The sequence below is a fragment of the Bactrocera dorsalis genome, chromosome 2 (genome assembly GCF_023373825.1).
Source record: "Bactrocera dorsalis isolate Fly_Bdor chromosome 2, ASM2337382v1, whole genome shotgun sequence".
NCBI lineage: Eukaryota > Metazoa > Arthropoda > Insecta > Diptera > Tephritidae > Bactrocera > Bactrocera dorsalis.
The window spans coordinates 60,400,835-60,420,324 of record NC_064304.1 but is presented as its reverse complement, the minus strand read 5'-3'; the positions used below and the strand labels follow the sequence as shown (position 1 = coordinate 60,420,324).

The following is a 19,490-nucleotide window of genomic DNA, read 5'->3' as shown; positions in this document are numbered from 1 at the left end:
CTTTTTTACATTCTTTATGTGACTTTGTATATTTTTCTTCAAAGCATTTCTCTTTATTCATTCTCGCATGAACTCAGTCGTTTTACATATACATATTTCTGCTTTTGAACGTGCTCATTTCTGCTAAATAGCAGCGAGAATGGTGAATTCCTTACTACAATCCCATAAGCTCTGTTAGCCGTCCAATCGAACATCATACAGAATTCAGTTTGCACCTTCTCTATGTTTTACGTTCTTTGGCTCAGTTCTGTTCAAGCGCAACTGTTAAGATTTCTCCTGCCGAGCTGGCAGTGGTGAAACTCCCTCATCTCGACCGAGTTTGCCAAAAATATTAATTTTTAAAAAAGTCTTGCGGTATTTTCGCTAGTTGGCGCTGAAAGCGCGTAGTTCTAGTTTTATTCGTCGCATCGGGTCATGCTATACTTGTTTGGAAAGCTCATCTAACGCGATAATACGTGTTTGATTGATTGTCGTTTCTTTTAAGTCGTTCGTGAGTTATAGCGTCGCAAACATGGAGCAAAATAAAGAAATAAAAGCAAAAATGCATCTCAAGCCGCCAATAAAATTTGTACAGTTTATGGACCCGATACAGTTTCCATTTCCACCGCACAACGATGGTTTCAACGTTTTCGTTCTGGTGTAGAGGTGGTCGAAGATGCGCCACGCTCTGGAAGGCCTGTCGTCGAAAATTGCGATAAAATCGCTGAATTGGTCGAAAGAGACCGGCATAGTAGTCATCAAACCGTTATAAACCATTTGAAGAAGCTTGGAGTCACTAAGAAGCTCGATGTATGGGTACCACATGAATTGATTCAATAAAAATACCGCAAGACTTTTTTGACAACCAAGATATACATATAAATATCTATAATGCAACTTAGACGGCGGGTCTAATAGAAAGTACATATTTACTTACGTACGAACATGCATACATAAGAACACAAAAGAAAATAACTTTGTTTCCAATTCTGTTTTCAATATCCATCTCCTTACTAAAAAAAATTTATTAACTTTTATATACAAACATCAAAAAGAATCTGCCTGTGTCTCAACAAACGTTGCACGTCAACAAAACATACACAACTTGTGAGAACTATATAAAATACATATAAGTACAAACATTATAAGTTCACATTGGAAATTATCCGGCAATACCCTTTTTTCTTTAATGAACAAAAACAAGCAGGATTGCGTACAAAAAAGCGAATTGGTCCATTGTTAGCTCTCAATTGCACAAAACACAAATACATATGTATGTACATACTCGTATAAGTCCAAGTGTTAGGGTGTATCTATATACTAACATAAGGACGTAAAAAGTGTTAATAAACTAAATATAAATAAATAAACAAAAAACTCTTATATACTTTAAAGAGTATACAGTTTATTATACTTAACCCCTTAAAACAAATAAATCCGATAACTGAGGAAAATTCAATTCGTTTTGACAAAAATTTTAATATACAACAAGTAAGGAAGGGCTAAGTTCGGGTGTCACCGAACATTTTATGCTCTCGCATGATAAAGTGATAATCGAGATTTCATTATCCGTCATTTACATATTTTTTTATTTTGCTGTAAAATTAATTAGATTAGTGGTTCCTGAGATATGGTTTTTGGTCCATAAGTGGGCGACGCCACGCCCATTTTCAATTTAAAAAAAAAAGCCTGGGTGCAGCTTTAGTGTTTCTGACGTTTTTTGTTAGTCGGTTAACGCACTTTTAGTGATTTTCAACATAACCTTTGTATAGGAGGTGGGCGTGGTTATTATCCGATTTCTTCCATTTTTGAACTGTATGTGGAAATGCCTGAAGGAAACGACTCTATAGAGTTTGGTTGACATAGAAATAGTAGTTTCCGAGATATGTACAAAAAACTTAGAAGGGGCGGGGCCACGCCCACTCTTCCAAAAAAATTACGTCCGAATATGCCCCTCCTTAATGCGATCCTTTGTGGCAAATTTCACTTTAATTTTGCCCATCTTCGAACTTAACCTTCCTATGGAGCCAAGAAATACGTGTACCAAGTTTCATCATGATATCTCAATTTTTACTCAAGTTACAGCTTGCACGGACGCACGAACAGACAGACATCCGGATTTCAACTCTACTCGTCACCCTGATCACTTTGGTATATATGACCCTATATCTGACTCTTTTAGTTTTAGGACTTACAAACAACCGCTATATGAACAAAACTATAATACTCTCCTTAGCAACTTTGTTGCGAGAGTATAACAATCAAAATACACCTGCAGGAGCTACACGCCCAAACAGGTGGGCAAATTTATTTCAGAAAGTGACAGTTTAACAAAATACTGCACTAGATTTGCATCAACAAAATCTTAAACATTTTTGGACTCGCCTCCAAGCGGCTTAGTAAAATCGGCTTACGCAATATACGAAAACTAATTAGACCAGTACGAAGACGCAAAAGCTTGATTTCCGATCAATTAAAGCTAATAAAAGCAACTGCACCTACTCCGCATCCGAGAGTAGACCTGCCACAAATATACTGTCAAAAGGCAAGTTCAGGCATCCACCTCGAGGTGGCCGCATGTGACACAGAAACATTTTATGGAGGTTACGAAGAATGGTCGTCCTTCCGGGACATGTTTGCAGCAGTTTTCATCAACCATCCAAAACTATGAAGTTCACAAAAGTTGTATCACCTCCGACAGTTCCCTCTTAAAGGTCCGTATCCAGCTCTTAAGTAATTGCTCAAGAAAAAAATTTTTTTCAAGTAATTTTGACAGCTGGTTACTCATTGTGCGATCATTCACATTAGAAGAGAAAGAGAAAATAAATAAAGAAAATAAACTTTGTATGTAATTTGTATGTATGTGTGTAATAACATACATATTATACTTTCATTGCGATTTAAGGAATGTTGTTTATGATTGGTTAGTTTTATACAACATTTCAAAAGTAATTATACTTCATAATAATGAGTTTAACTAACTTAGGATGAATTAAACGATTACTTTGAATTTCTTTCAAGAAACAATTGTTGATTGATTTTTTCTTCGCAAAACCAGGACTGCCAAATACGCATTTTATTAAAATATATTAAAAATTAGTACTAGATTTCTTTAGAGCTGCATACTAGCACAAGAAAATTTACCGCAGGAAAATTTCTTGACCATTTCTTAAGCGTTTTTTTATATGAAGTTTTTACATTTCTTGAGAGCTGGATACTAAGCTTAATACTTGCACGGACGGACAGGCAGACAGTCAACTGCATTTCAACTTCTCTCGTCACCCTGTTCATTCATATATTGTATATACATATAACCCTATATCTATCTCGATTAGTTTCATGTGATACGTACAACCGTTAAATGAACAAAACTATAATACTATGTGGCAATTGGTTGCAAGAGAATAAAATAAAGTTATTGCACCCAGCCTAATAAAAGAAGAGGCCGCTCTTATCGCCCCTACATAAGCGTTCCTCATACGAATAGTTGGTGGAAATCGGTTGTGCAACTTGCACATTCTGCTTCATAAAAGTAGCTCGAAATTGCTACATTACAATTCGAAATGAAGGCGTTCGCAATTCACAGCCACTCTCTCGCAAGCCCCTCTAATTTTGCAGCTCAAACCCCTGGGCTAAGGAGCTCGCATTCTGGCAATATCGGAGTCAGGCACTTAAAAAAAAACAGAAAAAAAATGTTTTTTTCTGACAATCAATTTATTTTATTCAAAATAGTCCCTTCTGCTTCAATACAGCTTTTTGCACGGCCCAAAAGCATGTCGAACGAGTATTTTAGCTCGTTGGTCAGTATGGCAGCCAGTATACCTTTGGCCTCTACATTTTTCCGAAAAGGAAGAAGTCGCACGGTGCCATATCAGGTGAATACTGGGAGTGGTTAATGGTTAAAAAGTAATTTTTGGTCAAACAATCGTCCTTCGAATATTGGATTCTGACCAATTTTTGGTCGTCAGTCAACCTTCCAATTTGGTAATAAATTCATTGCTGGTGGTGACTACAATGCCATAAACTTGTGGTGGGGTAGAGAATGACATTTGGAACAAAGGTTTGATGTGTCATTCAACTGGTGAACCAACTTACTGGCCACCCGACCTAACGAAAATTCAAGACGTTCTTGATTTTACTATTTCGAAAGGTTTTAATTTAAGGTACTCACGCTCTAAGACCTGTTCGGATCTACTATCAAATCACTGTTCTAAGTAAACACGCCGCTACTCTCAATGAATAAACTTGTGGCGGTTAGATTTAATTGAAATTTAATTTAAATTTATTTTGCAATTTTAATTTTAAAATACGCGACAATATCGAAAACCCACAATACGTCAATATTGCATAATAAACGTTCAGTAAATATTGCCATTCGGGATCGCGGTTAATATAAAAATATTGAACGTGTAGCCAGCGTCATAGAAACTGATGACTGCTTATTTTTTCTTTTGCCTTTTGTTATGGCATCTGTAGGAGTTGAATTTAGCATCAGAAGCCATAATAATTTTTACAAAACTCGTTTATCAAAAAACTCGCGGTATAACGATTGCAAAACATAGCTGTATGGGTAACCTATAATGTACAATATTTCTGAACAATTTTTAAATAAATAAATAGTTTTAGTGGATACATGCGTTTATTTCATTCACCGACAACCACAAATTGGCGACCTCCGGCGTTTTTTAAATAAAAATCCGAGAAATATACTAATTTCAGCATTAGCGCGATGCCGTGCCCTCGTTCCATCCCCGTTTAGTACAATCAGTCGATTCTACAAACTCGCTCAACATAGTGTGCGGCAAAGTGTGGAAAATAAAAACCAAACACGCGATCATAGAGCGAACGACGAGGAACATTCCCGAAAGATACTTCGAGTCAAAAATATGACTACAAGAACGGCAACTCCAACTACAAAAACAGTCACAACCAATACTACGGCAAACAATGGCAGCAACAGTATCATTTACTCTACAGCTAACAGCGCACCTCGAGTCTCCGGAGAAGTGTGTAAAGGATAAAAACTGTTTTTAGCAAACGAGAACCTGATTTGTTTTTCATGCAAATGGAAGCGCAATTCCGAAACGCTGGTATTTCAAACCAGAGAATGTAAAGTATAGAGAAGGTGCAGGTTCCACTGCGAAAATTTGATAGATTTTTATTAGGGAATTCGCCGGATTCGTTAACATTGTGAGTGGGATTTCGCCCCGCAATTTTAACATTTTTTACCATTCTCTCACATATTCTAACCGAGAATATGAAGAGAATATGTATTCACGGCATATGATGAAGTGGCATATATGTACATGTCGAAGCAGAAAATATGAAGAGACTCGCAACGAAGAATTTCGTTTTGCTTGTTCATATTTTGTTTCATTTTGACACCGAAAAATGTGTACAAAATACATGATGTTCTCTGTCTCACATACGCAAGAATATGAAGAGACATAAATATATGTATGCATGAATATGAATATGAAGACATATGTAAACATATGCATGCATTGAATATGAATATGAAGACATAAACATATGCATGCTGCTCCTTATGATCTCCCAACTTTTTCATGCTTCAATTTTTCAACTTGGGAATCGCAATGTATGCAAATAAGTATGTATGTATGCTTTTGCGTTTTGCCGTCGGCAATTGAATATTGACTTGTACACATAATTATGATATGAGTACAATTTTGTATGAATGCATGCATAGTAATGGGCCTTACAAAAGCTTCGAAATTACTTGTATGGCATAGCAGATTTAACTATATACACCGATCATCAATCTTTAATTTTTGCCATATCGGAAAAAAACCCAAATACAAAATTAAAAAGATGGAAAAATTTCATCGAAGAATACGGCGCTAAAATCACTTACAAACCTGGTCAGCAGAATGTTTTTGCTGATGCACTTCCCCGCCAACAAATTAATAACACATCTAATTCTAATAATTCCCAACATTCAGCACAAAGCTCTCCCATTAAATTGCTTTAAAAATCAAATTATTATAAAACAATCAGACGCAAACCCCACCCAAGTATCATCCCAAAATATCTTTTCTAACAGTAGACATACAATTTTTTTTAACACTAAAACTGAGCTATTGGACAGATTAAAAAATGTAATCAAACCACAAGTTGTAAACGCTCTGCAAATAGATGAACAATTATTATTTTTCGTTGAAAATGATATTATCAGTGCATTTCCCACTGTGTCTATTGTTCTAACTCATAAAACGGTTGAAGACATAACCGAAATCGAAAAACAAAAACAAATCATAAAAGACACACATAGACGTGCACACAGAAATTACAAAAATAACGCACAGGAAATTTCGTTAAAATATTACTGGCCAAACATACAAGACGCCTGTAAAAAAGAAGTACAAGACTGTGAAATCTGTCTCACAAACAAATACGAACGCCGACCAAACAAACAACCGATTGGTGCAGCACCAACACCAAACAAAGTAGGAGAATGCATACACTTAGATTTATTCTATAGGGTGATTTTTTAAGAGCTTGATAACTTTTTTTAAAAAAAAAACGCATAAAATTTGCAAAATCTCATCGGTTCTTTATTTGAAACGTTAGATTGGTTCATGACATTTACTTTTTGAAGATAATTTCATTTAAATGTTGACCGCGGCTGCGTCTTAGGTGGTCCATTCGGAAAGTCCAATTTTGGGCAACTTTTTCGAGCATTTCGGCCGGAATAGCCCGAATTTCTTCGGAAATGTTGTCTTCCAAAGCTGGAATAGTTGATGGCTTATTTCTGTAGACTTTAGACTTGACGTAGCCCCACAAAAAATAGTCTAAAGGCGTTAAATCGCATGATCTTGGTGGCCAACTTACGGGTCCATTTCTTGAGATGAATTGTTGTCCGAAGTTTTCCCTCAAAATGGCCATAGAATCGCGAGCTGTGTGGCATGTAGCGCCATCTTGTTGAAACCACATGTCAACCAAGTTCAGTTCTTCCATTTTTGGCAACAAAAAGTTTGTTAGCATCGAACGATAGCGATCGCCATTCACCGTAACGTTGCGTCCAACAGCATCTTTGAAAAAATACGGTCCAATGATTCCACCAGCGTACAAACCACACCAAACAGTGCATTTTTCGGGATGCATGGGCAGTTCTTGAACGGCTTCTGGTTGCTCTTCACCCCAAATGCGGCAATTTTGCTTATTTACGTAGCCATTCAACCAGAAATGAGCCTCATCGCTGAACAAAACACGCGCGCGAAACACATTTCGAACCGAACACTGATTTTGGTAATAAAATTCAATGATTTGCAAGCGTTGCTCGTTAGTAAGTCTATTCATGATGAAATGTCAAAGCATACTGAGCATCTTTCTCTTTGACACCATGTCTGAAATCCCACGTGATCTGTCAAATACTAATGCATGAAAATCCTAACCTCAAAAAAATCACCCGATATATGAGCGATAACATATACATTAGCTCAACTGACAAATACTCAAAATTTTGCCACTTCAGACAAATATCTTCAAGAAAAGATATATACAAGTATGTCGACGAGATACTTTCACAAATATACCCAAACGCAAAGTTTCTAATGACTGATAACGAATTATCATTTAAAGGGTGATTTTTTAAGAGCTTGATAACTTTAAAAAAAAAAAAAACGCATAAAATTTGCAAAATCTCATCGGTTCTTTATTTGAAACGTTAGATTGGTTCATGACATTTACTTTTTGAAGATAATTTCATTTAAATGTTGACCGCGGCTGCGTCTTAGGTGGTCCATTCGGAAAGTCCAATTTTGGGCAACTTTTTCGAGCATTTCGGCCGGAATAGCCCGAATTTCTTCGGAAATGTTGTCTTCCAAAGCTGGAATAGTTGCTGGCTTATTTCTGTAGACTTTAGACTTGACGTAGCCCCACAAAAAATAGTCTAAAGGCGTTAAATCGCATGATCTTGGTGGCCAACTTACGGGTCCATTTCTTGAGATGAATTGTTGTCCGAAGTTTTCCCTCAAAATGGCCATAGAATCGCGAGCTGTGTGGCATGTAGCGCCATCTTGTTGAAACCACATGTCAACCAAGTTCAGTTCTTCCATTTTTGGCAACAAAAAGTTTGTTAGCATCGAACGATAGCGATCGCCATTCACCGTAACGTTGCGTCCAACAGCATCTTTGAAAAAATACGGTCCAATGATTCCACCAGCGTACAAACCACACCAAACAGTGCATTTTTCGGGATGCATGGGCAGTTCTTGAACGGCTTCTGGTTGCTCTTCACCCCAAATGCGGCAATTTTGCTTATTTACGTAGCCATTCAACCAGAAATGAGCCTCATCGCTGAACAAAATTTGTCGATAAACACATTTCGAACCGAACACTGATTTTGGTAATAAAATTCAATGATTTGCAAGCGTTGCTCGTTAGTAAGTCTATTCATGATGAAGTGTCAAAGCATACTGAGCATCTTTCTCTTTGACACCATGTCTGAAATCCCACGTGATCTGTCAAATACTAATGCATGAAAATCCTAACCTCAAAAAAATCACCCGTTACAAGCCTATGTGCACAACAAATTTACAAAAGGTTACAAATAGCTCACACCAAAACGTCAACGTTTCATTCTACTACAAACGGACAAGTAGAGCGTACGCACAGCACAATAATTGAACTCGCGAAAGTTTTGGCCAGCACAATTCAGCACCAGAAGAACAGATATTTGAAGCCGTTCGGCAATACAATAAAACAGCCTCGACCAGCTCCTACTATTTTTAGTCTTCGTTTTTTCACACCTACAGTTGAGCGATCGTTTTTTCACACCAACATGCCCGAAGCTTCGCAGCAAATTAGACACTCGCTACGGCAAAATTTGTTCTTGCACTGAGCAAAAAAATGGATCCATTTTTTATGTATGAAAATGAAAATAATCTTGCGCAATGTATGTTGTGCAAGAGTACTTTTAAGAGTAAGCGTCTTTTCAATTTAGAAAAGCATTTTTTAAATTCTCATAACGATATTTCTAATCTTGAAATTTCCGAAAGAGAAAACAAATTAGCGAATTTAAAAAAAATGAACATTTACAAAGCAGTTGATACTGAAGAAAAAGGTAAACAAAAGAAAAAGGCGTCGTTTATAGTTGCTCTTTATTTTCGGTGTAGCTGCTTTGTTTACTTTTTGTTTCGCTGCTTGCTTCGCTTCTTGTTCTTCTTAACTAACATTTGTATAATTTTGTGCGTGTGGTAGTTTGGTCGACACTGCAATAAAACGATCCATTCGGTAACGAGCGAGAAACCCGAGGACGTGTTCTTCAATCAAAAGGGGTATCTTGACATCCACGAACGTCTACAAGAAAATCAGGAACGAGTATTACGTTATCAGAATCGTAATCGAAAGCAGCTGAATTATAGGCAAGGTGACGTCATATTTGTGAAGACGCACAGGCGAAATAAAAACGTGAAAAAATACGCGAAACAAATTGTTAAAGAAGACAACGGAAGGACGGTAACGACAAATAGGGGACGTGTTATTCACAAAGATAACATAAGAGTATGTACAGGCATGTACAGAATTATTTTTTTTTCTTTATTACACTATCGCATTTTGCGACAACATTATTGATTTAAAAAACAAAAAATATGTGCGTGTTGAAACTGACCCGGTTTACATTTACCAGAATAGTTCGTTTTTATATCACATTTCAAATTTGTCCAATATCCTTGCACCTTACGAAGAGATAATAAAATCTTCATATAATTTAGAAAACCAGCCTGAAACAAAAATATTAGTAAATAAAATTGAAACTTTAAAAAATCAACTCTTTCCAAATTTTTACAGGTCTAAAAGATCAATTAACTTTCTTGGTTCTGCGCTAAAATTTATAACTGGTACACCATATCATGGCGATCTTTCAGAAATCAAAACGTCAATTAATATGCTAATAGAAAATAATAATAAACAAAAAAGCATTAATTCGCAGTTTGAAAGAATACTTGAAACACTCGATCCTAAAGCAATAAATGAGAATTTAATTATAACAGAAATTTATAATGAATTGCAAACAATTACAAACACTATTAATTTTGCGAAAAATAACAATTTTTACTTTGGCATACTTAATTTAAATGATGTGCATGAATTAATAAACCTTGACGAGTTGGATCTTCCCCTTATTAATACATATATTGGAATATTCTGACATCCATATTTGTTACTTAGAACAAGCTATAATTACAATTTACAAATATCCAATACTCGAAACTAAATGTAGACTATATAATGTATACCCTTTAGCACATAAGCATGGTAAAATAATTTTAGATCCCAAGATAGCAAAATGTAATAATTATCAAACAATCTCAAAATGTAAGAATTATTTCAGCAGTTTTATTTGTAAATCAGAACCCTCTGATAATTGTACTACAAAAATTTTGAACGATAAATCAGCACAATGCGAAACAACTCGTGAAAATAACGCTCCAATTCAAATTTTAGAAGACGGTCACATCTTGACAGATTATAAGCATTCTTGGAATAATATGCCTATATCTGGCCCTAAATTAATTCATTTTTCAGAATCCACAAACATAGATGGCATTACATATTACAACCATCAACGACAACTCAGAGAAATCATACACAACCAGCACAGCGAAAAACTTGAAGTACTCCGCATTCTTTCCTCGAAATCTAATTACAAGTTCAGTAATATACAGGAAATCTCAACATTTTTGATACCTATTGAATAAAATCCAGTACATTTTACGTTCTTCATCATAATGGGACTCCTTACTTTAGTAGTTACCACAGAGAACGTTTAATATAGAGAAGGTTCACGGCGCGAATAACGTAAAAATATTTTTGGCTAACTCGGCAGAGTTGGAAGAGTCTCACCACAAACAAGTTATGAGCGAGTTTCACCACATTTAACAGCGATTGAGGGGTTTTTAGAGTCTATGAGAATAACATGTAAATGGAAATAAGAGAGCCAATGCAGGGCAATATACATACATGTGTATTTATATGCAGGTGACTTTTGGTTGGCGGAAAAGTTCCTGTATGCTTTTGTATACTATATACAAGTAGTTAGATTTTTTCTAAGCCTAATATACGTATGTATGCATGCTCCTTATGATACTCCCAACAACAGCATTGTGATATTTTCATGCTTCATGTTAGCTTTCAACCAGAGGATCGCTTGTGTGTGATACATATGCAAATACATACATATGTATGAATGTATGCTTTTGCGTTTTGCCGTCGGCAATTCAATATTGACATGTAAATATAATTATGATATGAGTATAATTTTATATGAATGCATAGTACTATTTACAGTCAATTTAGACTTGAATATTTAATAATTTTCTTTGATTTTTACATAATATACCATACTAATAAATATTTTTGTATTATATTTCCTACTAATAGAAATTAAATTTATCACAACAATATATGCGTACATATGTACATACATCATATTAACGTATGTCTCTGCACATGCTCATATCATAATCTTATTATCTGCTCATATGACTGCATGTATACGCATGTGCGCGCATTGATCTGTATGTTCATATATTCATATATATGTACTTATATGTACATATATTTGTATACACATGCGAACAAATAATGCACAAGCATACAAACATACAAATGCGTACACATGTGAATATGTCACCAACAAAAAATTGAAGCATTGTTCTATAAAAACAACAACTGCTCAAATAGAAGAAGCATCACAAGTCAATATGGCAGCCGAATTGGCGAAGCCCAAATGTAGTAAATTCTACAACAAAAACGATTTCATTCATAAACGCAGGCGCATATGGCACAAGCGACCTCGCTTCATTCATATAAACAGATGCTGTAACATCTCCCCGAGCATGCCTTTGCCTACAAGCGTCTTTTCGCGACGATGGCAAAAGCTAAAAATCATAAATTGAACATCTTTCTGATGCTTCTTCACAGAAAGAAGTGACAAAAGTGGCAACAACGGAGTTGTCGATTAATAATATTCAATTCTAAAATATTTTTCCTTAGCTCGCAAAAATCAGCGTCGATATGTATGCAAGTTCATACATATGCATACATATTTACGCTAGTTCGTAGGCGAAGCTGTTACAGCGGCAAGGGAAGCGGTAACAATCGGCAATCGTTTGTTAGTTTCTTTCGCGTCTCGTCGCGTCAGTGCTTCGACAGATTGATGTGCTGAACACATAGAATGCGACAGACTGCAAGCGCCATCTGAATCTGATATTGAAATACACACATTCTTATGGACAAAGTTATTGAGGCAGCTGCACAACTACATAACTGTGTCCATATGAACGTGAGTATTTTAATATTTGACAGATGTCGCTTGCAGTCTGCCCCGCTCAATGTGTTCAGCATTTGACCCTTTGACAAAACGCCATTGGTTGACCGTGAAGACGGAGATGCGAAAGATGCGTGCGACACTTGTTATTATGAATGCATGTATGTACATACATACATACATATGTATGTGGCTCGCATTTGCTTTCGGAAACATACAAATGTGCCAAAGAAATAATATACATACATATGTATATGCCATAGAAATTCTATTGGTACAAATATGGAAATGATAACGAAATAATGTGAATATGCCTATTTAATGAAGGTCATTAATTTTTTTTGAAGAAATGAAAGGAATGCATGGAAGTGTTTATATGAGCACATTTAAGTTCATTTTATAATAGTCGAAATTAATATAATTTTTGAAATAATCATTTATTTAAAATTATTTTTTATTTAATTTTGTCACATACAATTTTTACCATTTTTAGAAAATATAAATATCAATATAAAATAATCACGCATATGTGACAATTATTCATATAATACAATATAAGCATGCATATGCGAAAATCGTTCACATAATACAACATAAGCGTGCATATGTCACTCAGAGAATGCTTTTTTACATTCTCTGTGTGCCTTTGTATATTTTGTATATTTTTCTGCGAAGCAAATTCTCTTTATTTATTTTCAGTCATTTACATATATTTCTGCCACTCCACGTGCTCAATTATGCTAAATAGCAGCGAGCACGGCGAATTCCCTAATAAAAATCTATCAGCTCTGTTAACCGCGCAATCGAACCATCATACAGATTTCGATTTGCACCTTCTCTATACTTTACATTCTCTGTTTCAAACGATCAAAGAAAATACGATCACGTTATCAGCTCGCTCGACGTTGAAACACTCACCAACCATATCAATTATTCGACAAATGTGTGTTTTGACAATGCAGTCAAAACATTCTGACTCGATAAATTGCCTGAAAGTATGCACGCAATGGTGTCAATTGCCGTAAGAGATTTAGATCGGTATGCTCAACAAGCCGACCAAATAATGGAAATTGGCAATTCCAGTTCAGTTTCAACGATTCAAGGTCAACGGTCTAAGTCAAACACCTGACTGACGGTTTCGCCGCTTTGAAGCAGACGATTGACGTTCTCCAACGAGAAATCAACGAAATCAAAGTAAATTCTTGCAGCAATCAACATGGCCGCAGTCAAACACCAGCACACGACAAATTAAAGACCGCTTCGCCTCCGATCGTCAGCGAAGCGAGCAGTCAAACATCACGCCGTCTCTTTATCACCGATCGTAAGACTCATCTTAAATTTTTAGTCAATACAGGAGCAGATTTTTCAATTCTACTTAAATCATCAATTAAAGAGAAACTCAAAACATCGAGTTATTCGCTATTCGCTGCCAACGGATCAATCATCAACACATACGGTAAATGCGTTTCTAATTTCATCACTTATGAGCCGGTATTTTCAATCAACAGCGACAACGTATGTAAAAAGCTGCTAACTGAATTTAAAGATCTAACGACACCGCCTTATTGTGACAAGACAAAAGCAACGAAAACAGCTGTTCATCATCAAATCATCACCAACGGACAACCAGTTTATTTACGCGCTCGTCGTTTAAATCAAGAGAAACTCGTCAACGCTAAGAAAGAATTTGAGTACATGATCAACATGGGAATTTGTCAACCATCGCAAAGTGAATGGGTCAGTCCATTAAACATGGTTCCAAAAAAGAATAGACTTTGGCGACCGTTTGGAGATTATCGATGTTTAAACACTCAAACAGGTCGTGATCGTTAGCTAGTCAAATGCATTCGCGATTTCACGCATAATTTAAACGGAAAGGCAATATTTTCGGTTCTTGATTTGGAGAAAACTTATTTCAACATTCCAATCGCCGACGAAGATCGAAATAAGACAGCCATAATCACGCCGTTTGGGTTCTTTAAATTCAACGTTACGACCTTCGGATTATGCACCGCAGCGCAAATATTTCGACTCATGAATCAGATATTATTCGGTTTGGACGTTGTAATCTGCTACATCGACGACATTTGCATCGCATCGAAGAACAAAGAAGAGCATTTATTTGCAACATATTCGCATAGTTTTGGAACGGTTATGCGAACACGGCTTAAAAATCAAGGTCGCTAAGTGCGAATTCGCGCAGCAAGAGGTGTTATTTTTAGGTTTTCGAGTCAGTAAAACCGGCATTCGACCATCAGCCAGCAAAGTAGACGCTGTCGCAAATTATCCAAAATCAGAAATAGCCAAGAAACTTCCTGGGAGCGATTAACTTTGGTCACGATTTCATTCCTAATGCAGCTCAAACGCAAGGCCAACTACGCGTTCTAATCAAAGGCAACAAGAAAAATGATAAATCGCCAGTTATTAGGACAGAAGATGCAGAAAGGGATTTCGAAGAATGTGATCAGGTATTTATCGACGCAATTGCGTTAAAACATCCATTGCCAAACTCGACGCTAGCAATTTTTCGGTCGGAGCAGCTCTTCACCAAGTCAACGAAGAGAAATTTGAGCCACTCGGATCTTATTCAAAACGAAGACCGATCGCCAGAAGCGCTACAGCACATATGATCGCTAGTTATTAGCCACTCAGTCAAACATTTTAAACACTTGATTGAAGGTAGGCGCTGCACAATTATGACCGATCATAAACCAATAACATTCGCATTTTTACAAAATCCCGAGTAGACATCGCCACGACAATTGAATCATTTCGATTTCATCAGTCTGTACACCACTGATATTTGTTACATTTCCGGGAAAGACAACATCGTAGCCCATTTTTTCTCACACATCGAGAGTTTATCAACCTGTGAAGCAATCAATTTTGAAGAGTTGGCTGAGAGTCAGAAAATCGACAAGAATTGAATGTTTTTTTGAAGAGCAACACGTCAAGTTTACAACTAAAGTTAGTTAATATTCCGAACGTAACCAAAGCCATTTTTTGTGACGTTTCAACGGATTTTTGTCAACAAGTATTCAACTCTGTTCACAATATGGCTCATCCCAGTAAAAAGTCAACAATCAAAGTGGTACACGCTTGTATTTCATGCCAAAAATTCAAAATTGCGCAACAGAACAGAGCAGCACTTCAGAGTTTTTCTACACCAAGTAAACGCTTCGAATGGATTCATATCAATTTGGTCGGACCATTGCCAGTTTCAAAAGCTATTGTCTTACTTGCATCGATAGATACACTCGTTGGCCAATCGCTATTCCAATTGAAGGCATTCATATCGATACCGTCGTCAAGGCTTTAATCAACGTTTGGATAACTTTTTACGGTGTGCCAGCTAAAATCACCACAGATCAAGGCAAGCACATCGAAGCAAAATGATTCAACGAATTAACGCGTATATTTAGAACAAAACATCTTCGTTCAAGTCCACGACATCCGCAAGCCAACGGTATGATCGAACGTTTTCATCGAACCATGAAATCATGTCAAAACAACGAACGCTGGACCGAAACACTGTCATTGATCTTGCTTACCCTTCGCTCTGTGCTCAAAGGAGACATCAAAACAACACCATCAGAGATGGTTTATGGTGAGACACTCAAACTCCCATGCGATTTCTTCGAAAACATCGACGACGATAATTTTGGCACCGAACTCGTTCAACAATTACCCGAATTGATGTGGAAAATTCAACCCGTTCCAGCGTCGAATCACGCTAACAACAGGGTCTTCGTCTAAAAGAATATGCAAACTGGCACACACGGTTTCTTGAGAGATGATGATGTTCGACCACCGCTTAAAACACCATACGACGGTCCATATGAAATGTTGAGCCGAAACGGCAAGACATTTGAAATTCTCGTCAAAGATTACAAAGTTAGCACAGATAGAGTCAAAGCAGCATTTTTACCAATCGACGAACCGCCATCATCAGCATCAAACGCAATCATACCACCAGACACGGTCGTATTAACATCAAGCAAAAATCAAACCCACTCAAACCCAAAGCGAACAACCAAGGTCAACGAAAATCGGAAGAACCGTCAACAAACCTAAAGGATACGTTTCTTTCTCCGACAATTAGTAATTACTTTTTCATTTTTTCCGTGACTTAATTATCATTCAGTCACTGGCGGGGGAGTACTGTGGCGGTTAAATTTAATTTACATAAATTTATTTTGCAATTTTAATTTCATTTCATTTTTAATTTTAAAAGTCACGACAATATCGAAAACCCACAATACGTCAATATTGCATAATAAACGTTCAATAAATATTGCCATTCGGTATAAAAATATTGAACGTGTAGCCAGCGTCATAGAAACTGATGACTGCTTATTTTTTCTTTTGCCTTTTGTTATGGCATCTGTAGGAGTTGAATTTAGCATCAGAAGCCATAATAATGTTTACAAAACACGTTTATAAAAATACTCGCGGTATAACGATTGCAAAACATAGCTGTATGGATAACCTGTAATGTACAATATTTCTAAAAATTTTTCAAATAAATAAATAGTTTTAGGTACGTGTGTTTATTTCATTCACCGACACCCACAAACTCACCAGAGTACTTGGCAAATGCAAATAATCGCGAAGGGCTATTGAAAATTTGGGCCCCCAAATCGCCATGTCCTCTGAGACATAAATCGATTATGCTGCGGAAGTCTTGACCAGAAGTATGTATGTATAATTCTGCCCGTATAACTACGCCAGGAGCTAGAAGCACACATCGCGTCAACAAGTGGGACAGACATCTGTTATCCAATGAGATAATGACAAAACTCAGAGAGAAGAGACATCTTCGGCATGCATGGCAGGTCAAAAGAAATCCTACTGACAAATCGTGCCGCAAAGGAGCTGAAGCATGTTCTCTGGAAATTGTGCAACATGTCCCTAGAGACATTTCTGGTTGCTGCCAAGCCAGGATATCCAGTAAACAATTTTTGGAATGTGATTAGATAAAACAATAAGCCGATATCTAGATGCCCACCAATTTTAAACAGCAGAGGTCAGTGTTGCAGGACTAATGCAGAAAAAAGCCGAAGTGTTTGCCAGACACCTCCAAAACATGATTAAAAAACACACACACTATGGTCTCCACGACGTTGTTGGAACGAATTCAATGAACCCACGAAGTACTCGAAAATTCTTTCAGTATTGACTTCTAAAACTTGAAAAGAATCAGGTTTATTGCTAAAGACAAAAGACTTCAAATAACCTCACAAGAAGTAGCCTAATGTGCTTAAATCAAAACTTTTTCAAGGCCATTCAATAACACAATTAGTCAAATTAATCGAATCTCTAAACTTTTCTCGCAGTACAAGTAAATCGGTTGTAGCACGTAGCCCCGTTTTGTTAGAACCAGATTGATCTTGACAAGGAACCGATGATTCCACCAGAGCAAGAAACACACCAAACTGTCAATTTAGGTAAATGAAATGGGTGTTCAGCAATAATTTGTGGATTTTCCTCGCACCAGAATCTATATATTAGCGTATTTATCGCATCACCCAGATGAAAGTGCGACTATTCCGAAAAGATGATTTACTTAATTGTTTTTTGTAATTCTTACAATAAAATTTAGTAATTTTAAACGTTGTTCCTGCGTATATATTTCCATGATTAAATTGTAAACATTACTGAATACAATGAGAAAAAAATTTAGATCATGACAAACATCGATCTTCAGTAGTCGAAGTCGACTAAGAATCGATTCTTGACATTCGAAAAATCGATTATTTTACGAGAAAACTCGATTCTCGAGTAGAATGGGGATCGAGTTTACCATCACCACTGGCAGCCATCGCGTGCACATATAATAACCTCCGCACAATAACCACCACAAAAAAAAAGATTTTTTTTCCATGTTAATTATATGGAAAACAGAAAATTTGAATGAGGCATCTCTTAATATTAATATTAAGAGCTCATCTTTTGAGTGACGTTGTTTTTCACATTTTCGAAAGTTTTGAGCCTGTTTTTCAGTTGAGAAAAAAAGGTTGCCTCAGAATGACACACCCTAATGTATATACATGTCTGAATTGAGATATCGAAATGAAACGTTGGCGCATTCTTTGGCAAAAAACGTTTTATATGTTTTTAGATAGGCGTTATCAGACCACAGCTACGCCCACAAAATACCATTAAGCGAAAACTTATAAAGTACTCGTACTACTTGTATAACTACTTACTGATTTATGACAAAGAACCATAATTCAACACAGGGTATCGCTTAAACAAGAAGCCCTTGTGGGCTAACAATATGGACTTGAATTAAAATAATTGCGACAAACAAGAGACATAAACATAAAATTTTACCCCGGATGAGAATGGATGGAATGAGAAGTTTTAATGGAAAATGGGCTAAAAACTTTACAATGTGTAAACGGCACCGCCCACTTTTAAGTGTAATCACATATCTCCCATATAAAACAATTTTAAATTCCATTTGTATTTTTTTCTTTCCAGTGTGCAAATCAAGAAGCACTTATTATAATGGGCTAAAACTTTGTACGAATAATGTCTTCGAAAGCTCCTAGGTATCGAATATTTGGACACCAGTACTTGAGTTTTTACCTCCATAATAGAAATTCAGGGATAATCCTTTCCGCAAACATGTGTGCCTGTGAGTCAAAATGTGTTGAATTGGGTCAATATTTCCATTAGCTCCCATTTACCCAATACAAATTTCGAACTTCCGACTATACTAATGAGTTTTACTAACAGACCTAATTTACCTAATTTTCGAACATCTGGCAGACTGACTGACAAGGAAGATTTTATAAGAATATGCCATGCCATTAGTTTGTGGTATTGGTTACCGTATAATTCCTACATATGTATGTATAATAATTTTTATTTTTATAACAAGCCTAACGCGAATATGTCGGTTAGTATGTGAATTGTCTTTTTAAACATTTCCTTGAAAATTCGTTCTTCAGTCCTTTCTCTGTCCCTAATGCACCCCATATAATAATATCTGTCTTTTCACCTGACTTTAAGCCGTTCAAGTTGGACAAAAAGTGATATTTGTATGAAACTTAATGGACAAGTTTTTTTTAATTATTCGGTTAAGCGCCTAATTAGAATGAAATTGGTCTATACCTTGGTCTAGACATCCTATTTCTAATAAAAAAATTTAAAAATACTAAACTTTGGTTGACGTTGGCACAACAACTCATTGAATTAAATTTAGCAT

General features: G+C 36.3%; 1 protein-coding gene and 2 long non-coding RNA genes across 4 annotated transcripts in view; all 3 read left to right on the top strand.

Moving 5' to 3' along the window:
• Positions 1-19,490, top strand: part of LOC105233177 (zinc finger BED domain-containing protein 4) — a 454,786-nt gene that overhangs the window by 386,681 nt on the left and 48,615 nt on the right. The window lies entirely within an intron of this gene.
• LOC125776781 (uncharacterized) lies at positions 4,000-4,820 on the top strand. 2 transcript variants are annotated; one of them, XR_007421942.1, is made up of 2 exons: positions 4,000-4,543; positions 4,600-4,820. It is a non-coding gene; the product is annotated as an uncharacterized LOC125776781 (long non-coding RNA). The 2 variants fall into 2 exon arrangements; XR_007421943.1 differs by having other exon boundaries at positions 4,000-4,549.
• Positions 11,883-17,890, top strand: LOC109579299 (uncharacterized). The gene is made up of 2 exons (XR_003845595.2): positions 11,883-16,752; positions 16,809-17,890. It is a non-coding gene; the product is annotated as an uncharacterized LOC109579299 (long non-coding RNA).